At 47.9% G+C, this 15,370-nt stretch overlaps 8 non-coding genes and 1 pseudogene across 8 annotated transcripts; all 9 read left to right on the top strand.

Annotated features, from left to right (window-relative positions):
- The first annotated feature begins 946 nt into the window (after positions 1-946).
- On the top strand, positions 947-14,282 carry LOC135913091 (uncharacterized; annotated as a pseudogene).
- TRNAE-CUC (transfer RNA glutamic acid (anticodon CUC)) lies at positions 4,754-4,825 on the top strand. The gene has a single exon. It is a non-coding gene; the product is annotated as a tRNA-Glu (tRNA).
- TRNAE-CUC (transfer RNA glutamic acid (anticodon CUC)) lies at positions 9,898-9,969 on the top strand. The gene has a single exon. It is a non-coding gene; the product is annotated as a tRNA-Glu (tRNA).
- On the top strand, positions 10,065-10,136 carry TRNAE-CUC (transfer RNA glutamic acid (anticodon CUC)). The gene has a single exon. It is a non-coding gene; the product is annotated as a tRNA-Glu (tRNA).
- TRNAE-CUC (transfer RNA glutamic acid (anticodon CUC)) lies at positions 10,232-10,303 on the top strand. Its single transcript has one exon. It is a non-coding gene; the product is annotated as a tRNA-Glu (tRNA).
- Positions 10,399-10,470, top strand: TRNAE-CUC (transfer RNA glutamic acid (anticodon CUC)). Its single transcript has one exon. It is a non-coding gene; the product is annotated as a tRNA-Glu (tRNA).
- Positions 10,566-10,637, top strand: TRNAE-CUC (transfer RNA glutamic acid (anticodon CUC)). The gene has a single exon. It is a non-coding gene; the product is annotated as a tRNA-Glu (tRNA).
- On the top strand, positions 11,679-11,750 carry TRNAE-CUC (transfer RNA glutamic acid (anticodon CUC)). Its single transcript has one exon. It is a non-coding gene; the product is annotated as a tRNA-Glu (tRNA).
- Positions 11,846-11,917, top strand: TRNAE-CUC (transfer RNA glutamic acid (anticodon CUC)). Its single transcript has one exon. It is a non-coding gene; the product is annotated as a tRNA-Glu (tRNA).
- Positions 14,283-15,370: the final 1,088 nt, after the last annotated feature.

The raw sequence follows: 15,370 nt of genomic DNA on the forward strand, positions 1-15,370 counted from the left end.
CACATACCCGTACTGGAATGGCCATCGAAAGGGGCGGACCTTAATATTATTGAAAACGTGTGGGGCCGCCTCAAAGCTGCCTTGGCAAGAAAGCCCCTTCATTCCGCGATTTCCGACCAGTGGTGGGCCGCAGTCAGCCACGAGTGGGAAAGCCTAAAGGCCAATCACGAATATGTGCAGGCACTTTATGACTCGCTACCGTCCGGGACAGCGGCAGTCGTTGCTGTCAGAGGGTGACGTGACTCGGTTCTAGAAATTCTAATATTTTATTTCCCTGTAGTACGTCTGTTCCACTTACACTGCGAGCTTGCAGTTTAGTTCAATAAACAGTTGAAACACAAAGTGTCTCATGCTGATTTATTCATTGACGCACCATATGTTCTACCAGATGGGCCAGCAAGTACTGAAAGTGTCAGCTCAGCAGACAAAAATGCGGTTAGCAGACGACGAACGAGCGTCTCCAGTGACGTGGTGCGCGCGGTGGAAATATTCTTTCGCAGAGCGCATACTGCGCATGTGCAATGCTTCCAGCGATTGCCGTGGCGCGGCGCTAATAGTGCCGTCGGCCACGCGCTCGCGTGTTCACCCTAACTGTGCTCATCGCTGTACCACGACGGTGCAGGAGGTCGCTGACGCCAAGGTCGTCCAAGTCGCTGAGCAGGTTACTGGGCCTGCAAGGGTCGATAAGGACAAAGATCCTGCGAAGGCAGGCGCTAGTGAAGCTGAACGGGATGACGACGAGTCAGCGATGCAACAGGGCGAGTACGCTGACGAAGGGGACCGGGCCGCTGGTCTCGGTGCCACATCCAAGCGCCCCCGTGACGAGGGCGGAGACAAGAACAACGCAGCGTCCAGCACTAGTGACGGGCCGCCGGCGAAGGCGCCTCAAGGGAGGCGGTCGGTCTTCAAGCCTAAGCCAAATGTTCCGCTCGAGAGAAGGCCTGGTGACAAAGTGCAGCAGACGAACACCGCCGGGAAGACCGGCGGTCCCAGAGGCGGCTAGCCGAGGGCTGGTCGTGAAGGGTAAGCAACATGCTTCGGGCCTACCTTATACTTTAGTTCAGCATGGCTTCTAATCCGTCACTCGCTATTGCCACACTAAACGTAAGAGGGCTGGCGGCTAGGCGTAGCCAAAGTCAAGTCCTACGGCTGGCCACTGACCACGACCTAGACGTTCTAGCAGTCCAGGAGACAAAGGTTGACGGAGAGGACGAGACCGGGAGCGTGGTGCGGCGTTTCACGACTAGATTATGCGGTCGTGAGCCACGCAGTAGGGACGTCCGCCGGTTGTGTTCTGTTTGTTAAGAAGTTGCCAGGCCTTGTTTTTATAAATGTATTTTCATGTCAATCCGGAAGGATTGTTTTTTGTGATTTTGGTTTTCGTGACCTTGAATTCACAGTCATGTGCATATATGCGCCGAATGCTGTGGAAGAGCGCGCCTCATTTTTTGCGAACCTTTCCCAGTATGTTAGCACTGATAAGTGCATGGTTTTGTTGGGGGATTTCAATTGTGTTTTGAGGGCTCGAGATAGAGTCAATAATGCTGGTATTCGCGATAAAAGCAGTAGTCTGTTGACAAAGCTAATTAGGGATAATGAACTGGACGATGTCTGTGAGTGCCTGGAGGGGGAGCGGGAAGTCATGTACACGCGATTTCAAGGTAGTAGTCATGCGCGGTTAGACCGCATATACGTATCGCAAGGCATGATTCCAATGTTCCATAGTTATTCTGTGACACCAGTATCGTTTACAGATCACTGCTTGGTGAAATGTCATATAGGCACGGAGAGAAAGAAAGAAGGCTTTAATTGGGACCTATGGAAAATGAATGCCTTATTACTAAAAGACGAGCCATTTGTAGAGGCAGTGCATGAGGCCGTCAGGAAAGTCAGTGAGGAAAACAGTGAAACAATAGCAGAGAAATGGGAATGCTTCAAACAAAACGTAAAAATGACAGCTTTAGAAAGATCGAGCTGCTAAAAGTATGAGAAGGAAATGAAAGAAAAGGGCTTACGAAAGACACTTAAGCAGCTAATAGCGCTTGAGTGCGAAGAGCCTGGGGCGTATAAAGAAGACGTGCGAACCATTAAAGAAAAAATCGAGCAGCTTGACAAGGAACGGTATGAAGGAGCGATTGTGCGCGCAAGAGTCAATGCAGTAGTAGCTGGGAAGACGCCCACGAAAAGGGCGCTTGGACTTGAAAAAGCGCATGGTCGAAGGATTCACGTCGATAAGATTCTATAGAACGGCACAATTGCTGTAGACAGTAAGAGCATAGGCCAAGCGTTTCTAGAGTATTATCAGTCGCTCTATGCGTTTCAAGAAGCGAATGTAGACGAGTTTAAAAAGGTTTTTCTCGGTCGCATGCCGCGATTGAGTGACGACACAAAAGAACGAATAGAAGGGAAAATAACAGAAAGCGAAGTTCAAAAGGCGATTGATGGCTTGAACCAAGGCAAATCGCCTGGACCTGATGGCCTGGGCGCTTGTTTATATAAAGCGTTCAAAAAAGAACTGTCGCCGTTGCTAACAAACCTGTTTAATGATGCGTATGTTAACAAAGCTTTGCCACCTTCCTTTGGCAAAGCCCATACCATACTCATCCCTAAGAGTGATCAAGTGGACAAACTTAGGCTGGTGACATCTTACAGGCTCATTTCGTTAACCAATATTGATTATAAGATTTTTATGAAGGTTTTGGCGTTTTGGCAGCCAGACTTCAAAGCGTCATAAAGGAAATAGTTGCTGGTCATCAAACTTGCGGTATCAAAGGAAGGTCGATTTTGTCAAATATTCCCACGATGCGGTGCGTGCTCGAGTGCTGTGACGTCACCTCGGGCGGAGTCGCAGTGCTCCAGCTCGACCTTGAGAAAGCCTTTGAGTGTGTCTCTCATGATATTTTGTTTGCCATTTTCGATCAAGTTAATGTTGGTTCCATAATCACTGAGGGAGTGGCGTTGGCGTACAAGAACTGCACAACAGGCTTAATTGGGAATAAATCATTGGGGGCCCCCATTAACGTCATGCGTTCTGTGCGTCAGGGCTGCCCCTTCAGTCCTCTTTTGTTTGGGATGTACATAGAAACTATGTGTTTGGCCATAATTGAAACTGATCAAATACGTGGTTACAGCTTGGCAGACACAGAAGCCAAGCTCTTGGCATATGCAGATGACATCGCAGTGTGTTGTACAAGCAAGCAAAGTGTGACGGAAACGACAAGGGTAGTGAAAAATTTTTGCGATGTGACGGGCAGTAGAGTAATCTGGGGCAAGTCGCTTGGTTTGTGACACGGAGAGTGGTCTTCGGCCCCGGACAATTTTGCAAATGTGAGCTGGATAAGAACCCCGACCAGATATCTAGGTGTTCCCATGGACAGTTACAAAAATAGCGATGAATACTGGACGAACCAAGCAAAAGAAACTAGAGAAAAACCAGAAAGGTGGAACGGCATCAACCTGTCAATTTTCGCAAAGGCAACAGTGTGTAACATGTTTTTTTTTTTACGAAGTTGTGGTACGTCATGCAAACGATGTACTGTTCAAGAGTAAACGTGCAAAAGCTGCACAGAGTGTTCGCGGTTTTTTTCTGGGGCTCTACCTGGGAAAGGTGTAGCCGAACCAATCTGTTCAGGCACGTGAAGGAAGGGGGGGGGGGCTGGGCTTGGCGCATCTTTTTGTACGACAGCTCGTCAACAGATTTTTGTTTTTTCGGGATGTGAGTGATTCATTTCTGCGTACGGTATGCCAGCTAAGGTTGAGAGGCGTTTTGCCGGCACTTATCGTTAGTACTGATAGTATGCCGGGAACGCTTCCGGGCTACCTTAAAGAAGTTGTGGATAGTGTGCGCTTTCTTTCTGTCCGCTTTTCGTTTGATTATTTAAGTGAAGTAAAAAGCAAAGCAAGATGTTTGCGACATTGTATTTCCAGTGCCATTGTACACAGTTCTATACACTGGAAGACCAAGACAGGATGTCCTTCGAGTGAAAAAAATGGAGGTGCCTACGGGGGTAAAGACATTCCTTTTTAAACTACACACAGGGACACTCTCGGTGAAGACATTCATGGAAGAACGTGGCTTCCTTGTACCCTGGGGATCTCACTGCTTGATTTGCAAGCAAGCTGAAACAGTAGACCATGTCTTCTTGCATTGCTGGGTCGGGGTGTTCTTCTGGGATGTCCTACAACGAACAATGAAGAAAGAGTTACCGTTAAACCCACATGGAATCAGTTATCTGGCGGTAAAGAATGAGGATGGGGTTCCCTTCGACTTAATAATGCTGAATGGCCTTCACAGTTTATGGCGTGCAAGGATGTCTGGGTACTACTGTGACCCGGACGCTAGGCCTGCGCGTACGTATTTCGAAGAAAGCATGTCTAGATTCATTGAAATAAAGAAAAGAGAAGATTGTGTACCCGCGTGGCTGTCGAGGATAGAACCTCTGACAGCACTGAGAGAATTTTAATAAGAGAACGCCAGTCGTTATTGGACTGATGGCATTCATCTTTTGTTCAAAATGTCTGTAGTTATGTAATTTTGTTCTGTATTGTGTGCTCTGTACAATGTCGAAAACCGGCAATAAATAAAAAAAGGCATGGTCTAGTGGCTAGGATACCTGGCTCTCACCCAGGAGGCCCGGGATCGATTCCCGGTGTCGGAAATATTTTTGGTTAGCTTTTTGTCGTCGTCTATATTTTGTTTTATCTCGGGCTTTCTTTCGATCCAGTTGGAGGGGTTCATTGCTGCTGCCCGTCCTCCGGCATGGTCTTGTGGCTAGGATACCTGGCTCTCACCCAGGAGGCCCGGGTTCGATTCCCGGTGTCGGAAATATTTTTGGTTAGCGTTTTGTCGTCGTCTATATTTTCTTTTATCTCGCGCTTTCTTTCGATCCAATTGGAGGGGTTCATTGCTGCTGCCCGTCCTCCGGCATGGTCTAGTGGGATTCCACTGCGGCCACCGCAGTGAACGGTCGCGGAATGTTTTGCTCCGAAGGGGCGGTTACAGCGGCCCAGCAGGGCCGCGGTCTCATGTTGAACGACACACCGAAGGATGACTACCAGGTTATTTTGCCGCAACTACCTACAGGATCCACAGTTACGACTGTTTTTTTGCACGGAGACGTGAAGGCGAGGCCCTACCGAGTCGAGCATTTCCGTGAGGCACTTGACTATCTGCAGCTGATGCCCGAAGTGGAGGCCTTTGGCGCCTATCAGATGAACCACGTTTGGGCCATCACTTTCAAGGACGAAAAGGGCAAACAAAAGATTTTGTCTGCTCCAACCTTCAGCGTAAAGGACCACCGATGCATGTTAATAGACCCTCGAAATCAAGACGTCAGGATGAAGCTGTATTGGCTTCTACATACGACTCCGGACGACGAAGTCAGAGGTGCCCTGGCGCCTTTTCGCAAGGTCAGCGAAATTTCGAGGGAAAAGTGGCGCGTTGCAGGCTGCAACGACAAAGGCTCCCACACGCGCCTGGTGTCCCTACGGCTGAAGGTAGGCGTTACCGTGGAGGACTTGCTTCATCAACTCCGCGTCGGGGAAGACCATGCGCTCGTGCACGTCCCAGGCAGACCCCCGCTCTGCCTCCGGTGCCATGGCACCGGTCACATACAGCGCGAGTGCCGAGTCCCGCGTTGCAAGCTCTGCCGTCGCTATGGCCACGACGAGAGTCAATGCGCGCGTAGCTACGCCAGTGTGACCGGAACTGGGCGAAGCGACACCGTCGATGAGCACCTCATGGACCAAGTCGACGCGGAGGAGACCGTCAGTGGAGGCGAAAAGCCGACAACGTCGGGTGCCACGCCTTCTGTCCCATCCGAAAACAAGGGACCTATGAAATCTGCGTCTAGTGTAAATGGAAAGAACGACGAACCACAGAATACGCCAGAGGCTGAGAAAACCCCTAGCAACTGTGCTGCTGTTAGCGAAACAGTCGAGACGGAAGAGAGCGGAACTGCAATTGAGAGCATCAACTCGGAAGAAGGAAAAACCAACCCTGGCGTCGCCGTCTCAAAGAGACCACGGGAAATCACCATAGAAGACGACAACCGCGAGAAGGTCAACGCCGGTGAACCGCCCCCAAAGGCAGGGTCCCATCGTAGGGCTCCCCTGAAAGTGAAGCCTAACGTGCCTCCAGACAGGAGGACTACACCGACAGGGCCTCCGCGTTAGCGGAGGGCGCTGTCCGAGAGACGACTTTACCGCTAGACTGGAGCGGGAAGGGCAGCACGAAACGTCGCCATGCCTACCGACAAGGAAAACGCCCCGGCTTCGCCATGCTTGACGAAGCACTCAGAATTAGAGCAATATAACTGTGTAAGTGTGCATCCTGTCAATTCAGCACAATCACCCAGCGGTCCGCTTGCCCTTTCGCATTCTATGAACTCAACGTCCTTATCGGCATTAAGAATAGGCACGCTGAATGTGCGCGGTCTCACGGCAAGAAAGCGGCAAGTGCAGTTAAGACGTCTGCTAAAAGAAAATACCATCGATATTCTAGCCTTACAGGAATCGAAAATAGACAGCGAGGAGCAAGCGGACCACATGGTCCAAACTTACGCATTAGATTTCAACGTTTGTGTTTGCCATGCCGTTGGAAAGTCTGGCGGTTGTGCTATCTTTCTGAAACGAGGTATCGGAATCGTTGAAGAGGGTGTCATCACCTCTGATGACGGACGGTTAGCATTGTGCGACTTTTCTTTAAACCAAGTACAATGGCGAATTATATGTGTGTACGCGCCGAACCAAATTTCAGAAAGAAAAGTTTTTTTTGATTGTGTCGCTCGCTTTCTAAAGTGTGACAGGCAACTCATTTTGCTTGGCGATTTTAATTGTATTTGCATGCCCGAAGACTCAGTTAAGAATGAACCAGTACGAGACAAAAGTGCCCTACAGCTTAAGGCGTTGGTGGATGAATGTGGCCTTGTTGATGTAGGGGACATATTCCGTGGAAATCACGTGCAATTTACTCACTTTCAGGGCGAAAGCCACGCACGATTAGATCGCGTTTATATCTCTTCGGATGTTATGTCTATGTGCTGCAACTATGCCGTGAAACATGTTAGTTTTAGTGATCATAGCTTCGTAATGTTTGAAATAGGTAGAAAGCGCAAAGTCTCTGCATTCAACTGGGAACTGTGGAAATTAAATGAACAGCTCTTAACCGACGACACATTTGTCCAAATAGTACGCGAGAAATTGTAAATAGTGTCCACGAGTCACACAAATTTCATCGAAGCTTGGGAACAATTCAAGTGCGAAGTTAAACTAAGTGCAATAGACAGATCATGCATACTACGACATAAAAAAAAACAAAAGGAAACGGAACTACAGTGCACACTTGATTTCCTTTTGAATGCAGAGACTACAATACCGGGTTTGTTTAAAAGTGAAGTCGAAGTTGTTAAAAGACAGATGGAACAGATGGAAGAAGAAAAATATAAAGGCGCTGTTATTAGAGCGCGTTCAGAGAGGCTTTGGTTAGGCGAAAGACCAACTAAGAGGGCGATTGGTGAAGAAAAAAGATATGCAACAAAAAACGAAATAAATGAAATTCGCTACCATAACGAAGTGTCGACAGATAAGAGCGTCATTGAAACAGCATTTGTAGAGCGATACCGTAGTTTGCTCGGCACAGAAGTGCAAGTAAATGACATATTTATAAACAACTATGTTAAGCAAATGCCAAGGCTTGACGAGGATATTAAACTAGAGCTTGAAAGACAAATTACTAGAGATGAAATCAAACAAGCAATTGAAGATTTGAGCAAAGGAAAGACGCCTGGGCCAGACGGCCTCGGATCAGCGTTCTATAAAGTTTTTAAGAATGAAGTAGCAGAAATACTATACCATGTTATAGCAGAAGCCTACGATAGTAAACAAATGCCTCCATCGTTCAAACTAAGTCACGTAGTTCTAATTCCTAAAACCGATGAACCTTCCAAATTGCAGTCAGTAGAATCTTATCGGCCCATAAGTTTGACAAATGTAGATTATAAGATCTTTATGAAAGTAGTAGCAAGAAGACTCCAGTCAGTAATTACAGCTATAGTTGGCCCACATCAAACATGCGGGATTAAAGGACGAAGCATATTCACAAACATACATACCACCAGAAGCATACGAGAAGGCTGTGACGCTTTTTCCGGAAAGATAGCAATGCTTCAACTAGATCTAGAGAAAGCTTTCGACAAAGTCGCACATAGCATACTGTTCGCAGTGCTAGACAAGTTAACGTAGGCAGCATAATAAGTGAAGGCGTGAAAATGGCATATAAAAACTGTACTACTAAGCTTATCATTAACAAAAAGCTTAGCGAAGGAATACCAGTAAAGCCTAGTGTGTGCCAAGGATGCCCAGCCTCAAGCCTGCTATTCGCCATATATCTTGAACCGTTCTGTTTAAAGATTCTGAACAACAAAACGATATGCGGCTATCGCTTCTTAACGCACGAAATTAAAATCCTCTCATACGCAGACGACATCGCAATCTTTTGCCGAACTCAAAAAAGCATCGAAAGTGCCATTAAGGAAGCAAAAACATTTTGCAGCCTAACTGGAAGCGCCATTAGTTGGCAAAAGTGCCTAGGATTCTGGCACGGCGAATGGGACGAGAGGCCGACACAATTAGAAGGTATAAGGTTTACTGATACGCCGGGCAAATAACTTGGCATTCCATTGAAACACTAACGCGGAAACAAAGACCAATGGGCGGGTGAAATTGACCGGGTTAAATCCCAAACAACAAAATGGGGCGGACGCGATTTCTCAATCTTTACACGTGCAACTGTGTGTAATATGTTCATGGTAACAAAAGTTTTCTATATGATGCAAGTGCTTTGCATGGAAGGATGTCTGTGCAAAAGTTACACAGACTGTTTGCTGTTTTTATTTGGGGGTCGAACTGGGAGCGTACTAGTCGTCTGAACTTGTTTCAGTTGGTTAAAAACGGAGGGCTAGGCTTATCGCATTTATTTTAAACAAGTCGTTACACGGTTCTTTTTCTTGAGGAAACAGAACGATGCTTTCCTGCAGAGTATTTGTCAAGTGTTTTTGAGCCAGGCATTACCCGAATACATAGTGTCATCGTATTCTACTAATCATGTTCCATTGAAAGGGTTTTTGAAAGAAGTCGTTGATGCTTTTCGTTTTTTGAAAAGCCACTTTTCGATTGAATATCTCTCGGATGTAACAAAGAAAAAATTGTACAGAGACTTGCTTGATGTGATCTGTCCTGCGCCGATCTATCGTTCCTTATATGTACTAGGACGAGAACGTAATGTTTTGAGTCGCGTTAAAAAGATGCCTGTTAGAGCGTCGACCAAGACGTTTTTCTTCTTTCTTCACACCGGCACGCTCCCTGTAAAACCCTGGCTTAAAGAAAAAGGTATTTTCGTCCCTAGGAGTACTAACTGTACAATATGCAATAAGCTCGAAACCATCGAGCACGTATTTTTAGACTGTTCAGACTCTGTTTTTCTGTGGGACATTTTACAACGGACACTCAAAAAGCAACTTCCACTTACACCTCACGGGATTCGATTTCTGCCGTTTGATCAGACAGGGGACGTGCCGTGTGATCTCCTGATGTTGTTGACAATGCACAGTGTATGGAAGACACGAATGGATGTAAGACAAGAGAATGTTAAATCACAACCGTCAAAAGTGTACTTCAGAGAGGCTGTCATGTACGTCCGGGACGTCTACAGGACACTTTCCGATCCTCCAGAATGGCTACCTGTGTTTGATCAGTTGCTAACACAAGAGCCCTACTAACCTAACAACACGAGGCAAAGTACGAGTCTCGTTTTTAATTCAACTTATGTGTATGTATGTGGAATTCCAGCAAGAATTCCTGTCCATTGTACGAGGGGAAATCCGGCAATAAAAAAAAAAATCCGGCCTGGTCTAGTGGCTAGGATACCTGGCTCTCACCCAGGAGGCCCGGGTTCGATTCCCGGTGTCGGAAATATTTTTGGTTAGCGTTTTGTCGTCGTCTATATTTTCTTTTATCTCGCGCTTTCTTTCGATCCAGTTGGAGGGGTTCATTCCTGCTGCCCGTCTTCCGGCATGGTCTAGTGGCTAGGATACCTGGCTCTCACCCAGGAGGCCCGGGTTCGATTCCCGGTGTCGGAAATATTTTTGGTTAGCGTTTTGTCGTCGTCTATATTTTCTTTTATCTCGCCCTTTCTTTCGATCCACTTGGAGGGGTTCATTCCTGCTGCACGTCCTCCGGCATGGTCTAGTGGCTAGGATACCTGGCTCTCACCCAGGAGGCCCGGGTTCGATTCCCGGTGTCGGAAATATTTTTGGTTAGCGTTTTGTCGTCGTCTATATTTTCTTTTATCTCGCGCTTTCTTTCGATCCAGTTGGAGGGGTTCATTGCTGCTGCCCGTCCTCCGGCATGGTCTAGTGGCTAGGATACCTGGCTCTCACCCAGGAGGCCCGGGTTCGATTCCCGGTGTCGGAAATATTTTTGGTTAGCGTTTTGTCGTCGTCTATATTTTCTTTTATCTCGCGCTTTCTTTCGATCAAGTTGGAGGGGTTCATTTCTGCTGCACGTCCTCCGGCATGGTCTAGTGGCTAGGATACCTGGCTCTCACCCAGGAGGCCCGGGTTCGATTCCCGGTGTCGGAAATATTTTTGGTTAGCGTTTTGTCGTCGTCTATATTTTCTTTTATCTCGCCCTTTCTTTCGATCCACTTGGAGGGGTTCATTCCTGCTGCACGTCCTCCGGCATGGTCTAGTGGCTTTTTTTTTTTTTTTCTTTATTGCCGACTTCAACACGTCAGTTTACAAATCAGTCCGCGCGAAGAACACAACACGTATGTTAAAAAAAACGTCACCCTCACTTGGGGTTACGTGATGAGATTAAAATTCACGCATGTGTAGCAAAGCTTCCATTCTTGGAAGCCACTCAGGCACTGGGTCTTGTATCTTGTAGCCTTCAATAGCTCTGCTAACAGATTCACAAAAATACTGTCTTATGGGCCTGGCATCAATGTCTGCGTGGCTGGCCGCCATCCTGGATCGCCAAATACTGTGCAGGCCCAATATCATAATCATGTCAAAAGGAATCCCGTCTTCACTCTCAACGGGCAGAAATCTAATTCCGAAAGCATCAACCGGTAAGTCTTTTTTAATCGTGCGTTGGAGAATGTCCCAAAAGAAAAGGGCTCCCCAACAATCTAAGAAAACATGTTCGATAGTTTCCGGCTTCCGGCATATGAAACAATGATTTCCCCAAGGCACAAAGAAACCCTTCGCTTCCAAATACGTCTTGACTTCAAGAGTGTTCGTATGGAGCTTAAAGAAGAAACTTTTAACTCCGCCTGGTACAGTCATTCTTTTCACACGTTTTAGAACTGACTGCCATGGACCTGCACAGTACATCGACCTGTACAACGGTACCGGAAGAAAGACCTCACACAGGTCCTTATAAAGTTTCTTTCGCGACACCACTGACAAATATTCAAACGAAAATCGCACTTGCAAGACGCGACATGCCATGTACACCTCTTTAAGGAGGCTAGGATACCTGGCTCTCACCCAGGAGGCCCGGGTTCGATTCCCGGTGTCGGAAATATTTTTGGTTAGCGTTTTGTCGTCGTCTATATTTTCTTTTATCTCGCGCTTTCTTTCGATCCAGTTGGAGGGGTTCATTGCTGCTGCACGTCCTCCGGCATGGTCTAGTGGCTAGGATACCTGGCTCTCACCCAGGAGGCCCGGGTTCGATTCCCGGTGTCGGAAATATTTTTGGTTAGCGTTTTGTCGTCGTCTATATTTTCTTTTATCTCGCGCTTTCTTTAGATCAAGTTGGAGGGGTTCATTGCTGCTGCACGTCCTCCGGCATGGTCTAGTGGCTAGGATACCTGGCTCTCACCCAGGAGGCCCGGGTTCGATTCCCGGTGTCGGAAATATTTTTGGTTAGCGTTTTGTCGTCGTCTATATTTTCTTTTATCTCGCGCTTTCTTTCGATCCAGTTGGAGGGGTTCATTGCTGCTGCGCGTCCTCCGGCATGGTCTAGGAGGGAGTCGGCTTTCTGCCGCGCTAGCGAGCGGACGTGCCGATCATGAGCTCCGTAGGAGCGGCTTCAGCGGCCCAGCAGGGCCGCGGTACCAGGAGTTTTGCCTCAGAAGACCCGGAATACCAAGTTTTGCTGCCTCAATTGCCGACAGGTCGGATAGTTTTAAATACAGTTTTTCTGCATGCGGATGTGCGTGCCAGGCCGTATCGTGTGGAACATTTCCGAGATGCGTTGGCTAGCTTAGGCCTACTTGCTGATGTCATCGCCCTAGGGGCGTATCAGATGAGCCACGTTTGGGCGGTTACTTTCAAGAGCGACGAAGGCGTGAAAAGGCTTTCAAGCACCAAGAACCTCAAGGTGAATGAACATCGGTGCATTGTCGTTGATCCAGCCAATCAGGCCGTGCGGCTGAAGCTGCATTGGATGCTTCATAACGTGTCGGACGAGGATATACGGACAGCCCTGTTACCGTTCGGAAAGGTCACGGACGTTTTCCATGAAAAATGGCGTGTTCAAGGAGTTCAAGATAAAGCATCGTCGACACGGGTGGTGTCCCTGGTTCTGAACACGGGTATGACCATAGAAGACCTGCCCCATCAACTTCGTGTAGCTGGTGAGCAGACCCTAGTTGTGGTACCAGGCAGAGCACCCCTTTGACTGAAGTGCCGAAACACCGGACATGTCCGACGTGACTGCCGCGTCCCGAGATGTGCAGTATGCCGTCGCTACGGCCACCAGGATACGGAATGTGTTAAGACTTACGCATCCGTCGCAGGACCTGCTCTCCGAGAGGACATGGCTGACCTGTTAATGGACGAGGCTGACGTTGATGAGGCTTCCCGCGTGCTAGTACCACCGGCGGACACAGTCGCAACACCTTCTGTGCCGGCGGCTAATTCCACGAAGGTGGTAAATGTGCTGCCTACGGGCCCGAAAGATGCAGTGCAAAGGGCATGCGACGAAGGAGCCAAAGAAGAATCGGCCGCAAAATCCTCCGCTGCCGAGGAGACCGCCACGGAGCACGGACCGGTAACTTCCTTGATGGACGTCGAAGAATCGAGTGCAAGCAATGCGGCTATGAAAAGAGCGAGGGACTCGACCGGCAACCTGGACGGCAACCTGGACGGCAACCTTGACAACGGGGCCAAAGACGAGCTGCCGCCAAAGGCGCAGGCGGGTCGTCGTGTGCCCGTGCGCCTGAAGCCAAACATCCCGCCGGACAGACGACCGGCGGCAAAACCGCCTAAGTAGGACCCGGCGCCTACTGGGGCGCCCGGACTAACGACGTGAAGACATGGCGTCCTTTTTGGAATCGGGCTTCGCGTACGCTCTAAAGGTACGCGTGTGGATCGAGCGGTTTTCAGTGCAAAAGTTATTTTGCACTGAAATAACTTAATAATAATAACTGAAGTTAATTTTTTTCTACAGTGTGTCCGGATCGCTTGTTCTTTAGCGGCACCGTGCGATCGGCTTGCTTTTGCAGATAAATGGCGGGGAAACTAGAGAGAGCACTGAGAGTTGCCACGTTAAATGTTCGTGGCCTTGGAGCGCGAAGGAGGCAATATCAACTTAGCCGCTTGTGTATGGAGAAGGAACTCGATGTAGTTGCCTTACAAGAAACTAAGGTAGAAACCCAAGAGCAGACCGATCGCATGGTGACGCCTTTCACGGCGCATTACAATGTGTGCGTGTGCCATGCGAATGGCACATCAGGCGGATGTGCGTTGTTAATACGGAAGAGTGCTGGTATCATTGAAGAAAGTGTAACTGTTTCTGAAACTGGCCGCTTGCTTATTGTAGATTTTTCTTTTTCTCACGATTTGTGGCGGCTCGTATGCGTTTATGCGCCAAACAATGTGAATGATCGATTTTTGTTTTTTGAATCTATCGAGCAATATCTAAAATGTGATCGCTTCGTCATATTTCTTGGTGATTTTAACTGTGTGTGTTCTCCGGAAGACCGACTAAAAAGGGAAAGGGTTCGCGATAAAAGTGCTCTCCTTTTGAGCAGACTAATTGAAAACCACAACTTAGAAGATGTGGGCCTAGTCCTCACTGATGGTATCATTCCGCAGTACACGCACATTCAGCGAAATAGCCGAGCAAGGCTGGACAGAGTGTATGTTTCTGACGTCTTGATCACCCTTTGTAATAGTTATAACGTCGCACCGCAATCGTTCACGGACCATAGCTTGGTAAGCTTCTCGATTGGGGAAAAAGTTAAAAGAACACGATTCAACTGGAACATGTGGAAATTCAACGAAAAGCTGCTTGATGATGAACCTTGTGCGAAGAGTTAAGGAAAAGATAACAGAGTTGATGACAAATGAGGATGAATATTTTACTGCCACATGGGAGGAATTTAAGATTCAAGTTAAGTTCATTGCAATAGAAAGAGGAAGCAGCCTTCAGCACGATAAATTACAGAAACAAAGAGAGCTGCAAAGACAGCTAGAATATCTGTCAAGCGCAGAAAATGCGGGTCACGATCTATTAGCTGAAAACGTAAAGAAAGTAAGACGCGAGCTTGAAGTTATCGACGAAGAGCGATACAAAGCAGCAGTTATACGCGCTAGAAGCGAACGCCTATGGATGGGTGAGATACCAAACAAACGGGCAATGAGCGATGAAAAGCGTCACGCGTCAAGAAATGAGATCCAACAGATACGTCTTCAAAACGAGGTGACGTCAGACGCTTCGTCGATTGAGAAAGCTTTTGTGGAGCACTATCGCGAATTGTTCGGCAATGCATGTGACGCGTTCTGGACTGGTCTTCGAGAGTGAATTCATGAGCGAGATGCCAAGGTTGGATGACGACGTTAGAGAAAGTCTTGAGAGACCAATAGCTGTATCCGAGATCGAAAGGGCGATGGAAGAACTGCCATTAGGCAAATCGCCAGGGCCGGATGGCCTAGGCGCCGCTTTTTACAAGGCATTCAGTCAGGAGTTTGCGTGTATATTGCACCGACTACTCTCAGAGGCGTATGAATTTAAAAAAGTACCACCCTCATTCCGGACTTCACACATAGTATTAATTCCGAAAACCGATGACCGGGAAAAGCTCCTTTCAGTAGGTTCATACAGACCGATAAGTCTGACGAACACAGATTACAAAATATTTATGAAAGTACTGGCTCGACGATTTCAAAGCGTGATTCAGCAGCTTGTAGGGCCACACCAGACGTGTGGCATTAAAGGCCGCACCATTTTCACGAACACCCACATTGCAAGGAATGTGCTCGAATGTTGTGATGCCATTGGGGGTCGGGTGGCCATGTTGCAGCTAGACCTTGCGAAGGCGTTCGACCGGGTGTCACATGAGGTGCTTTTCGCTATACTGCAG

Source organism: Dermacentor albipictus, chromosome 2 (assembly GCF_038994185.2).
Source record: "Dermacentor albipictus isolate Rhodes 1998 colony chromosome 2, USDA_Dalb.pri_finalv2, whole genome shotgun sequence".
Lineage (NCBI taxonomy): Eukaryota > Metazoa > Arthropoda > Arachnida > Ixodida > Ixodidae > Dermacentor > Dermacentor albipictus.